The sequence below is a fragment of the Daucus carota genome, chromosome 9 (assembly GCF_001625215.2).
Source record: "Daucus carota subsp. sativus chromosome 9, DH1 v3.0, whole genome shotgun sequence".
In the NCBI taxonomy this organism is placed as follows: domain Eukaryota; kingdom Viridiplantae; phylum Streptophyta; class Magnoliopsida; order Apiales; family Apiaceae; genus Daucus; species Daucus carota.
In genome coordinates, this window is record NC_030389.2 from 5,934,842 (window position 1) to 5,945,636 (window position 10,795).

Genomic DNA, 10,795 nt, shown 5'->3' on the forward strand with positions numbered 1-10,795 from the left:
ATTTGTAACATATTTTGTTTCGATGGTACTATCTATATAGATTGCATGACTATGTTTCGATGGTACTGTCTATATGCTCGCGGTGGTGGTTCTTGTAACTTTCGACTTGTTTCCCGCCTATTATCTTCTAGACTTACATCTTCCAACTGTTTCGTAAATGATTAATATAGTTAAACAATCAGGTTAGTTGATTATTGTTTTTGTTCCAACAACAATGAGTCAAGAGAAAATAGTGCTCGAATGCCCAATTCCTTTGTTCTGCACTTGATTTAACGTATACGTGGTAGTTATTTTCATTTTTTAATAACAAAAAATTTATCCACTTATCTTTGAAATTGACCGTTCATTTTATTTTGATTCAATGGTGTTCGTACTCAATCAAACCGGTTATTTTCTCTCCAACCACGGGTCCCATACTACCCCCCATAAACTGAAAATCCACAACCCCAAGTGCTATGGGGAATGTGATCTCCAAAGACTCCAAAATATATAGACTCCAAGACCCCAACTCATTCCTCTATTACTTCTACTACATCTGGACTCTACTAACAACCTAAACAAATGCGATTGACTCGCTCTTTAGTGCAAACATGCTCATGCACACACAAAGCAAACATACATACTGCTTTATTTAAACAAAATAAATAAATAATAATAACTAAATTTAAGATTATTTCAACAATCATTCCCTTAATCTTAAATTTGTCATCAACCTATATGACTTAGCCATCTGACTTTCATGCTCGTTTGGCTTTCAACTTCTCTGCCCCATCTGTCCATCTGACAACTTTTTCATCAGTCCATATGACTTTCAACTCATTTGATTTTTCACGTAGCCCATTTGGATTTCAACCTTCATCTGCGGAGTCGTTTCCCTTATTGACACTGTCTTATCTACCTCAACATGTGCCACCTTAGCAGACTGAGGCAAAACTGTCTTCTTCTTTGCCAACTCAACATTAGCTTTCTCCACCTCAGTATCCCTGATTCATATAAATTTGCACCTCTGTCTTCACCCTAATCTCTTCCTTATTCCCTTCTCCTTGCCTTCTAGTCGACAAAATATTTGATTTTGTATCAATCTTTGCTGCATTCTGTAGTGTCAGTCCCTCTTGTTTCTTGGCTCCAATTGCACCCTTCATCTTGGCCTCTGACACATCAATCTCAGTCTGATTAGCCACCTCCATCTGCGTCTTCTAGCCTATATAAGAAAAGTACTTATATCTAGGAACATCCACAAGCTGCTTCACATTGACATTATAAAATATGAAGACTAAAGTGATCCAATTCAAGTTGCATGCACCTTATCAAAAATCTCCTCTTTAAACTGTACAGTCCCCTTAAAGATCTCCTCCATTGTCATCGAAGCAGCAAGAACCTGAGTCTCCCCCTTGATCATACCTATCATTCTCTCTCAGCAGCCTTCTCTGGCAGCAACCAGAACTCTTTTGATAATAACAAAACCATTCTTCTTGTATGCTTTTATTGCTGAGACTTCTCTAGGGTTTCTTCCCAACCTTGGACCTTCTGAGATCGAGCTTCTTCTGGAAAATCAAATTGCTATGTCACAGAGATCAGAAGCTCTGATACCAAGTGTTGAAAATATAAAGATATATAATATATTTGAGACACACTCTCACTTTTAACGAAAATGTGAATTTAAGAGGAGAAAAATAAACTGTATAACTTGATTAACTTCCTCACTAAACATCTAAACAAAACATCTAAATAAACTGTAACTAAACTCTTATTATTTCACTACTACTCCCACTACCCCTGGACTCCTGTAACAATCTAAAGAAACGCGACTGACTCGCTCTTTGCTGCAAATATGCAGTCATGCACAACGTCAACATACATACCGCTTTATATATTTAAACAAAACAAATAAATAATAACAAGAAATTTAAAATTATATTCCATCACATTTTTATAGACTATGTGACAAAGTGTCTCATATATATCTGATGTTCTCACGCCATGTACTCTGAGTTTCTTTTCGATTTTTTTTCATAGAGTTTCAAGAACGAATAGGGTAGGCTTGAGAAGGGGGAGTTACCAAAGTTAGAAGCATTGGATTTAAGTTAGTAGAATGATATTCCATTTGACCTCAATTGGGAACTTATTATGCATGCTATTATAATTTTATATAAAAAAAATATAATATCACATTTATTCTTACTAGTATCAGCTTTGTATGTCACATTTTTGATAAGATTTGGCTCTCAAATGACAGACAGTTGATTAAAGAAAAAGACATTTTTCTACTCATAAAACTACAGACAGCCGCGTATAGATGTCACAAAAGAAATCTTAAAAGAAAAAGACTAAGATACTATAAGTGTTTTACATATCTATCATATAAAGATCCTTTCTATTTTTCACACAAGTGTGTTCTAGTTTCTAGATCCTAAAAATTAAACATGGAGCCAAGTAAATGATAGAAACGCATAGAAACCTCTAGTTACTAATGTCGAAGAAAAAAAATGTACTCATAGTCCGAATCCTAACAAATAACAAGAAAAAATTAAATTAAAAAATAAACTACTTGCCATTGGTTATAAGTATTGAGCTAAATTATGATTATTAATTATTATAACAAAATCGGACAAGGAAACCCACCCGTGGTGTTTCCTAATATACATAAATCGACGTAATTGCCTGTCGAGCCAGCACATCACAATCACGGGTCAATTTCACAACTTCAGCGTAATGGTAAGGCCCAGTCTCTAAATGATCCTCCAATCCACCACTTTTTGCCCAAACTTACGTGTGAACAGAAGCATAGAGTCCTAAACAAAACCAATCATCAAATGGTAGTGAAAGAATGGTAATGAATAACATATTTCTAAGAAGATCAATCAAGGTATACATCACATATTGAAAACCAATAATCATATAAAAGCTAATGATAAGAGATTAGTCCTTCTCATGCATGCTAAATTCTATTAAACTTCATTTACATACATCACAATCCTAGGGATTAATATATTTTTATTTATCTATGTAAAACTTGTGTATGTGGTGCGGATTACTAGCTCGGCTAGCTAAGATTAGAGCCATTTCATAGCCACAATCATAGTAAATCATACAAAAGATAGAATTAGATCAACTATGCATAAAACTATTTTGTGTATATGATACATAAACAGATATCATTTGTGAAAAACATGGATAAACTCTAAATGTTGGAAGATTAAAAGAGAAGATGATAGTAAGTTGTACACATATGACTAAATGGAAGATGCATATATTATATATCTTTGTAATTGGAGATGGATGAATAAATTGATTAACCTAAATCAATGAATTGTTTCATGTGTTAGAATAAACACAAGAGCAAATAAATTATATGTTCGAAATAAAATATATAAATTAAAGTATATGATATAATGTGCTTATGAGATATTAATAGGTAGTAATGAAATCATGGTTACCTCTGTATTGTGGAAAGAAAGCCTCCAAGCATAAGCAATCATATGCGTAATACTTTCCTCATAACCAATTTGGGTCAAATTCTTAATTAAGGAACCCCACACGAAATAACCAATAGCAAAATAGTCAGCTGCAACTAGTCGTGGAACTTGACGGACTTGGATTCCTGGTGGGTCAAGGCTAGTGTCATAATCGAGAGTGAGGGGTTCCGTCCAACACAATGGGCTGTAATCAACATTAAAAATAAGATAAACCCATCATATACATAAAACCTAACATGATCCTACTAGAAACTGAAGTAGAATTGGATAAAGTATAAACTTTGACCTTCTAAAGATATTGATAAAGCACAAAGTTTCCCCACACAGAGTTTAAGGCCTCCGGTAATAATACCTCATCCTAGAACAAGTGGATCATTTTCAACCATACCTTCACGCTTAAGCTGTGCCGCGGAAATTTCAAGTACTTGAAGTCTACCATAACCAAGCTGATATGGAAGATCCAATTGATTTTAACTACCGAAGCTGAGCTACCACAACAGAGCTATGAAGACTATCGTGACGGGTCTCTCAACGACCAAAAATAATAAAGTCTCTTCATGAACTATAGCTCAGTAAATTTGAACATATTGAAAAGATATCATAAAGGTTCAAAGGCTTTATAAAATGTCAAACTAATATACTTCTCATTAAAATTCAGTTGGTTGCCTCATCTTTTGGTTTTCATCAACTAGCTCATGTTTATTATGTGAGCTAGTCACTTTTTCTTTGGTTTCATATTCGTCTCATCGCTTACATTTCTCTTATGTAATTCATGTATGTGTAAACCAAAAAAACAAGCTAGCTATAGGGATTTTTTAAAACTTGGGTGGCGGAACATAACACCAACATGCCATATGCAAGGAAGAGATCATGGACACATTATGTATCAAAATAATTGACATAAAACTTGGGTGGCAGAACATAACACCAACATGCCATATGCAAGGAAGAGATCATGGACACATTATGTATCAAAATAATTGACAAGGGATGAGCAATTACGTGTTTCATTCTTTTGAAGCATTTTCTTCATTGTTTATGATAATATATAGGTAGAATTGTTGAGCAAACATATGATGTCATATTCGGAGGAAAATGGACCATGTTTCCATGGGCCGCCATGAAGGTAAAAATGAACTATTTTCCAAGCTCCTTCATCCTTATTTTCATGATGGTGAGAACATGGGAAATGAGCACTTCTAGTAACCATATTGGCACTTACATGACATCTCTATGTCCACCATTAAGTATTTTAATTAAAATACTTTGGTAAATATTCTACTAAAAATTGTACATAACTACCAACAATGGAATACATATATATTTAAAATATTAGTATGCAAAAAACATTCAAATGCATGAATAATTTTCAATATATATTATACATCAATTTAGAATGAATAAGTTTACAAGATGCAGGGTAGTAGGTCACTAAATTAACCTTAAGGAATGACAATCATAATTCATAAAGGACACATAGGTAATAGATCTTAAAGTATAAAGTTTCGATACAAAGTCTATATTCAAGTTCCCAACAAATATAAACCACTAAGTTAAAGCTATAGTTCATTAACTAGTCTTTAAATAATCATAATTTGGACAACTTGATTAAAACATGTCATTGTTATTGTTATTGACTTTATTTCGTTTCTTTATCAATGTTCCTTGTTATTCTCTAACAATTAAATATATTTTTTATGTTTTATCTTATAAATAATTGGCCTCTCAAAAGTATTGTAAAATTGAATATCAAATATTGTAAATAATATTGTTAAAAATATCAAAATCCAAAGACAATAAAATATATTAGTTAAACAAGATAATCATGTAACAATATTCATGTAGAGATTGTATAGATACATTTAATAATATCAAGACTAATGAATTTTGTACTCATCTCTATTTCACCAAATTTATCCCCTATCTCTCTCTCTCTCCCACTCTCCATGTTTCTCTCAACCAATATTTTGTGTCGATTTAATATTAAAAACACCATTGAGCATAAATATACAAGGGCTTTTTTTATTCATAATCACGTTTTCAATCTTATTTTCAAAAATACTTCCTTATCTAATCTTATTTTCAAAAATACTAACTTCTCTAAAATATTTTCAAAAATACTGTGGTTGCATATGCAACCATATATGCAACTACAAATCCTGATTTCAAGTTTCAGTTTTCAAATGTCATTTTCGACCTCATATTTGGAATGAGGTCGAAAATGACATTTGAAAACTGAAACTTGAAATCAAAAATTCAGTTGCATATATGGTTGCATATGAGGTTGTATTCAGTTGATTCTATTGTAATCTAATGGCCCCGCCAGGGCACCCATACATCAGTTGCAACTTACAGTTTTCCGATGCAACTAAATGCAACTGAAAAGATTATTGTGGCTCGCATTGGATCCAAATGATGAGGTATAGTAGAGCTAGATGGATCTTAATTATTTGGGAGTAGAGTTAAGTTGATTGGTATATATGGATGAGAATAAATAGAGGAGAAAATTCTAGTTTGAACAACATGCCACCAGAAAGTGAATTTACATGTTTAACACCATTAGAAAAGGGCTATTGGAGTAGGATTCTTCTAATTTATAAAAATAAATGTAGGTTCAATTTTAATTAAATCAATCAATATTTTGATACATAGCACTGGAACAGTAAAAAATACTGCGATTCATAGCTAAAACTAGGATAACATTTTTGAGATAAAAATAATAAATATGATAAATAATTGTTGTAATTAGAAATGGGAGGTGACATAGTAACTGGCTCGTTGATCTAGCATCAATGTAAGATTCCCCATATTTTAGCAAAGTACGGACATTTTTAAGAAAATAAATAAAGCTTATGATAATTTCATTGCCGGTGAAAATACTCTAATTAACCTATGTTAGATTCGTTCTTAAAATTGATAACATTGTTTATATGGAAACTAAAATATCGGCTTGTGAACATTAGACTTCTTCAAGAATTTGATAACAATGTTAATAATTAAATTTATAAAATTGCAAAATAATAAATATTTAAATTGGTGTCTTCAATTTAACATAACTATATTTGCTTATGTAAGTAGGAATTTTTCTCAGCTCATAGATGCACAAGAAGTCATGAAAAGACCCTTATGTGGTCAACAAAAACTCCACTAACAATTGGGCTAAACTGAAGGAACACATATACAAGATAGCTACTGAGATGCAAAATTGGTTTACAACTACTTAGCCATTCCCAGAAGGTTTACAACTACTTAGCCATTCCCAGAACTCTCAGTGCAATATCTTTAAAAATAGCACTCAAGTTTAGAAACCTGTGGTGTGGGAATCTAAGTTACTCAGACTCGGGTTCGAAGTGTCCGACACAACACATATCCGAGTGTCGGATTCGTTAATCTCGAAAATTTAGGACACACGGACACCATCCAAATTCGGTCATGGGGACATGAAAAATTTTGAGTAAATAATATTTTTTATATGTTAAGAATAAAAAAATATATTTTTATTCATTGTTATTATATTTGATGTTATTTTGAGAAAATATTATTTATGTAACTGAATTTTAAACTAAAACAAACAGCTTATTTGAAAAGTAATTGTAATGTTGGAAAGTGATTGTATGGTGATAAAAAGCATATTTTAACTGTACACGAATTCAAAAGATAAGTGTGAGTGGATGACAACTACTTACGCTTATTATATTCAAAATGAACATGGACTAAATCAAGTCTACATACATTATATATTCAAAAAAAAAAAAAGTCTACATACATTATGCTGCTGGTCTCTAGTATATACAAACATATACATATACATATTCTTCTTTATTCTTTTTTTCCTTTTCATCTCTCAGTCTTCTTCTTCTTTTCTTTTTGATCTTTAATGTCATCTTCTCTTCAAAACCACTTATCTCTAGCGAGCTTTGATTTAGATTACTCCAACGACCTTCAATTTTCTGGCGATGGAAAGAAGTGTCGGATTTTGAATGGACGAATCTTTCCCGTAATACGGTAGCCGGAGTTGACGAGTAGGAGTACCACAGGTGGGATTCCTACCGCAATCTGGAATATAAATAAATAATACAATGATGATTAATATATAGTTGTACATAATTGAGTTAAGAATATATACTAATTAGATGTGTTATACCAGTAGCCCTTGATATTTGATTGGAGCACATTCTTCATTGTTTCGGAAGATTGTAATGGAATGTTATAGTTACCTGAGAAAATATCAGTTTATAATTTTGTTTAACATATTCAATAAGTAATGTAATGACAACAGAAAAGTTTTAAATATCAAAATTTTGAGCTAAATTACATAGACAGAGTAATAATTATATAATATTAGATTCATACTTATAGGTTCATTGATAATATCAATATGATATCTTCACATCATGTCAAAATAATTGTAATAATATATTTATATTTTTATTAATATCTTATTTAAGCTAAGAGGCATAATTGACAGTTTATATTTATCAAGAATTAAAGTTGAATATTTTCAAGAAACTGACAAAAAACATTTTAAAAGAGATTTTTTAAGAACGGTTGTTATTAGAATAGGCACTATTCTTTATTAATATCAATGTCCATACACACACACACACATGTATCAAATAGATATATAATACAATCATACATATACATTTGCATATATAAGAATCATATATAAACACATACCATAAACTTTTGAAGAGCAAAAGGATGGGGAAAGAATAACAAATAATACACACCCATCTATCAAATGGACAATACCATCATTCCAATAATGATCAATGGATGGAGAAAGAATAACAAATGATCCACACCTTTGAATGTTTTTGATAGTGGTTTTAAGAATGAAAACAATAATGAGAGAAAAATTTATATAACTTAATTTAGTGTTTATAATTTTATATTCATCACCTATAAAATAAAGTGTTTATACAGATGCATAAGAAGTTTCCTGAACCCACCGGAAGGTGCCAGGGGTGGGTAAATGATGGAGAGCCCAGACAACCCAACTGCATAATGCACAAGTCAAAATAGGCCCAAATTTTTTAGGTCCATTACATATCCCATAGGATTATGCTCATTATATACTTTTTTAGTTTAATTAGTTTGTGAAAAATAATATTATTATATTATACTTGTCTTGGAAAATAAATGAATTATAAGTAGTTATTTTTTAAATTATTAATTTGTTCAAATTTGTTCACATTTATAATCTTAGTATACTTGTGGTATAAACATGGATGAGTTTATAAATTCACAAGTAATTTATAAAATTCATTTTAAAATAATATTTCTACACTATATATGTATGTATACTTGGAACACTTATTTAATAATTGAATAAAAAAAGTAGAATTCTTAAGGTTGCATACAAATTTTTTTAGACAATTTTTTGTTTTTAAATATTAATTAAAATTTAAATTGATGAATATATGCACTGTTCAAAATTTAATATTAAATATAATTTCAGTTTCAAACCTCCAAATTGCTATATTAATTGTGTGTAATGAATGTTTATATGTGTTTGTGTGTGTGTTGTTAGCACGTGCATGTCATAATTCAACAAAAAATCCTTATACACACATATTAGGAATAAATATTTCTAATTTACCGATAAATAAATAAAAGTTTAATTTTTATCCAACTATATAAAATAAATTAAGTACATAGATTTGATTGTTGTAATAGCTAGAGTTATGAAAGTCTATGTTGTAGGAGTCCTTGTAATTAACTTAAAAAATTTTTTTAAAGTTGGGTAAGTCTTAGTCATGAGGATATTCTTGTATTCTCTTTTTAGCTTATATTTCACTTGTATCAGTTGGATGGACTGGGCTATCGTTAAGATCAATTGTTCTTGTGTAGTACTGTCATGTCGATGTTGTACATGTCTTGCTTAAACCACCAGTACTAACATGAATATGAATATGCAATGTTTATTTACTTTAAACTAAATTAGAAAAAGACAAGGAGATGCTTTGAAAGCGTTGGATAGTATTCAACTAAACAATACAGTGCATATAAGCAAATTACAAAAGGGAATGGATAAAAACTAGGAAGGAAATAACTTCTCTCCTACTGACTCTCAACTGCTAGAATTATCCCACTACTCTCTCACAATCAAGTAACGACTCAGTATATATACCGCTGATATTTTTCAAGAAAAAGATAAAACTCACCATCTTGAAAACTCGATACTTTCACTATTGAGCTTGACTGCATGCTATATTCATATCTAGTTAGAGAATATAGTTTGAGTTGTAAGATCATTATCTCTTTTATCAAAATTTTGCAATTGATAGTCACTAAGACTAGCGGGATTCTTGGTTACGGACAAGGGAGCTAGGTAATTTAGTCACACTAATTCTGAGGTGTATAGGGTTCGAGGAATAGAAGAATTCAAGGAGTGAGGAATTCAGAGGTTCAGAAATAGATTGCACATGGGATGTTAGTGTCGAGCTAATTACATTTTGTTCAGGATAACAGCAAGCTGCTTTCATTGGCGGTAAAAATGGAGATATTATTATACTATAATTGTTAAATTTTTCAGTAATAATATATTGTCTTTGTTAAAAATAAGCTAATTTGTAATTCTCATGAATTATCTCTAAGAGTTTAGATGATTCTAGTTATGAGTAATGAGTTATATATTCAATGTAAGCAATGGAAGGTCTCCTGAACTTATTCATGAACCTTATTAATGATCTAATCTCATAGTCTTCGTAGTCTATCTATATAAAGACTAGATGGATCACTTGTAAATAAGTCAGCAAGCAATAATATATAAATTAGAAAAGCTTTCTGCCTTCTTCCTTTATCAATTCTGATCCCAACAAATTTGGTATGAGAGCCTGGTTCATTCCAGACCTCGAAAACACTTAAATTTCATAAACCCTCTTATATATATAATGACAGCATCTAGTGAAGCGTTATTCAACTATGCACAAAGCAATATTCCTATTTTTAATGGTGAAAGCAATATTCACATTCGTATGGGCCGGATGGGAGGGAATAGCACATGATTCAAGAATATTAGCTGAAGTTGCACTTAACCCCGACTCTGGCTTCCCAATTCCTCCACCAAGTATGTATCTTTTAATGTTCAACTATATATGAATATATTTTATATTAATAAATAAATAATAAATTTTAAAACTTTGATATTGCAGATAAATATTATCTTTGTGATGCAGCATATACACGTGGTTATTTAACACCATACCGTAACACAAGATATTGGCTAGCCGATTTTCGCCGTCAACGTGCTTTGACCAAGGAAGAAAAATTTAATCACGCCCATGCAAGATTGAGAAATGTTATCGAGCGTG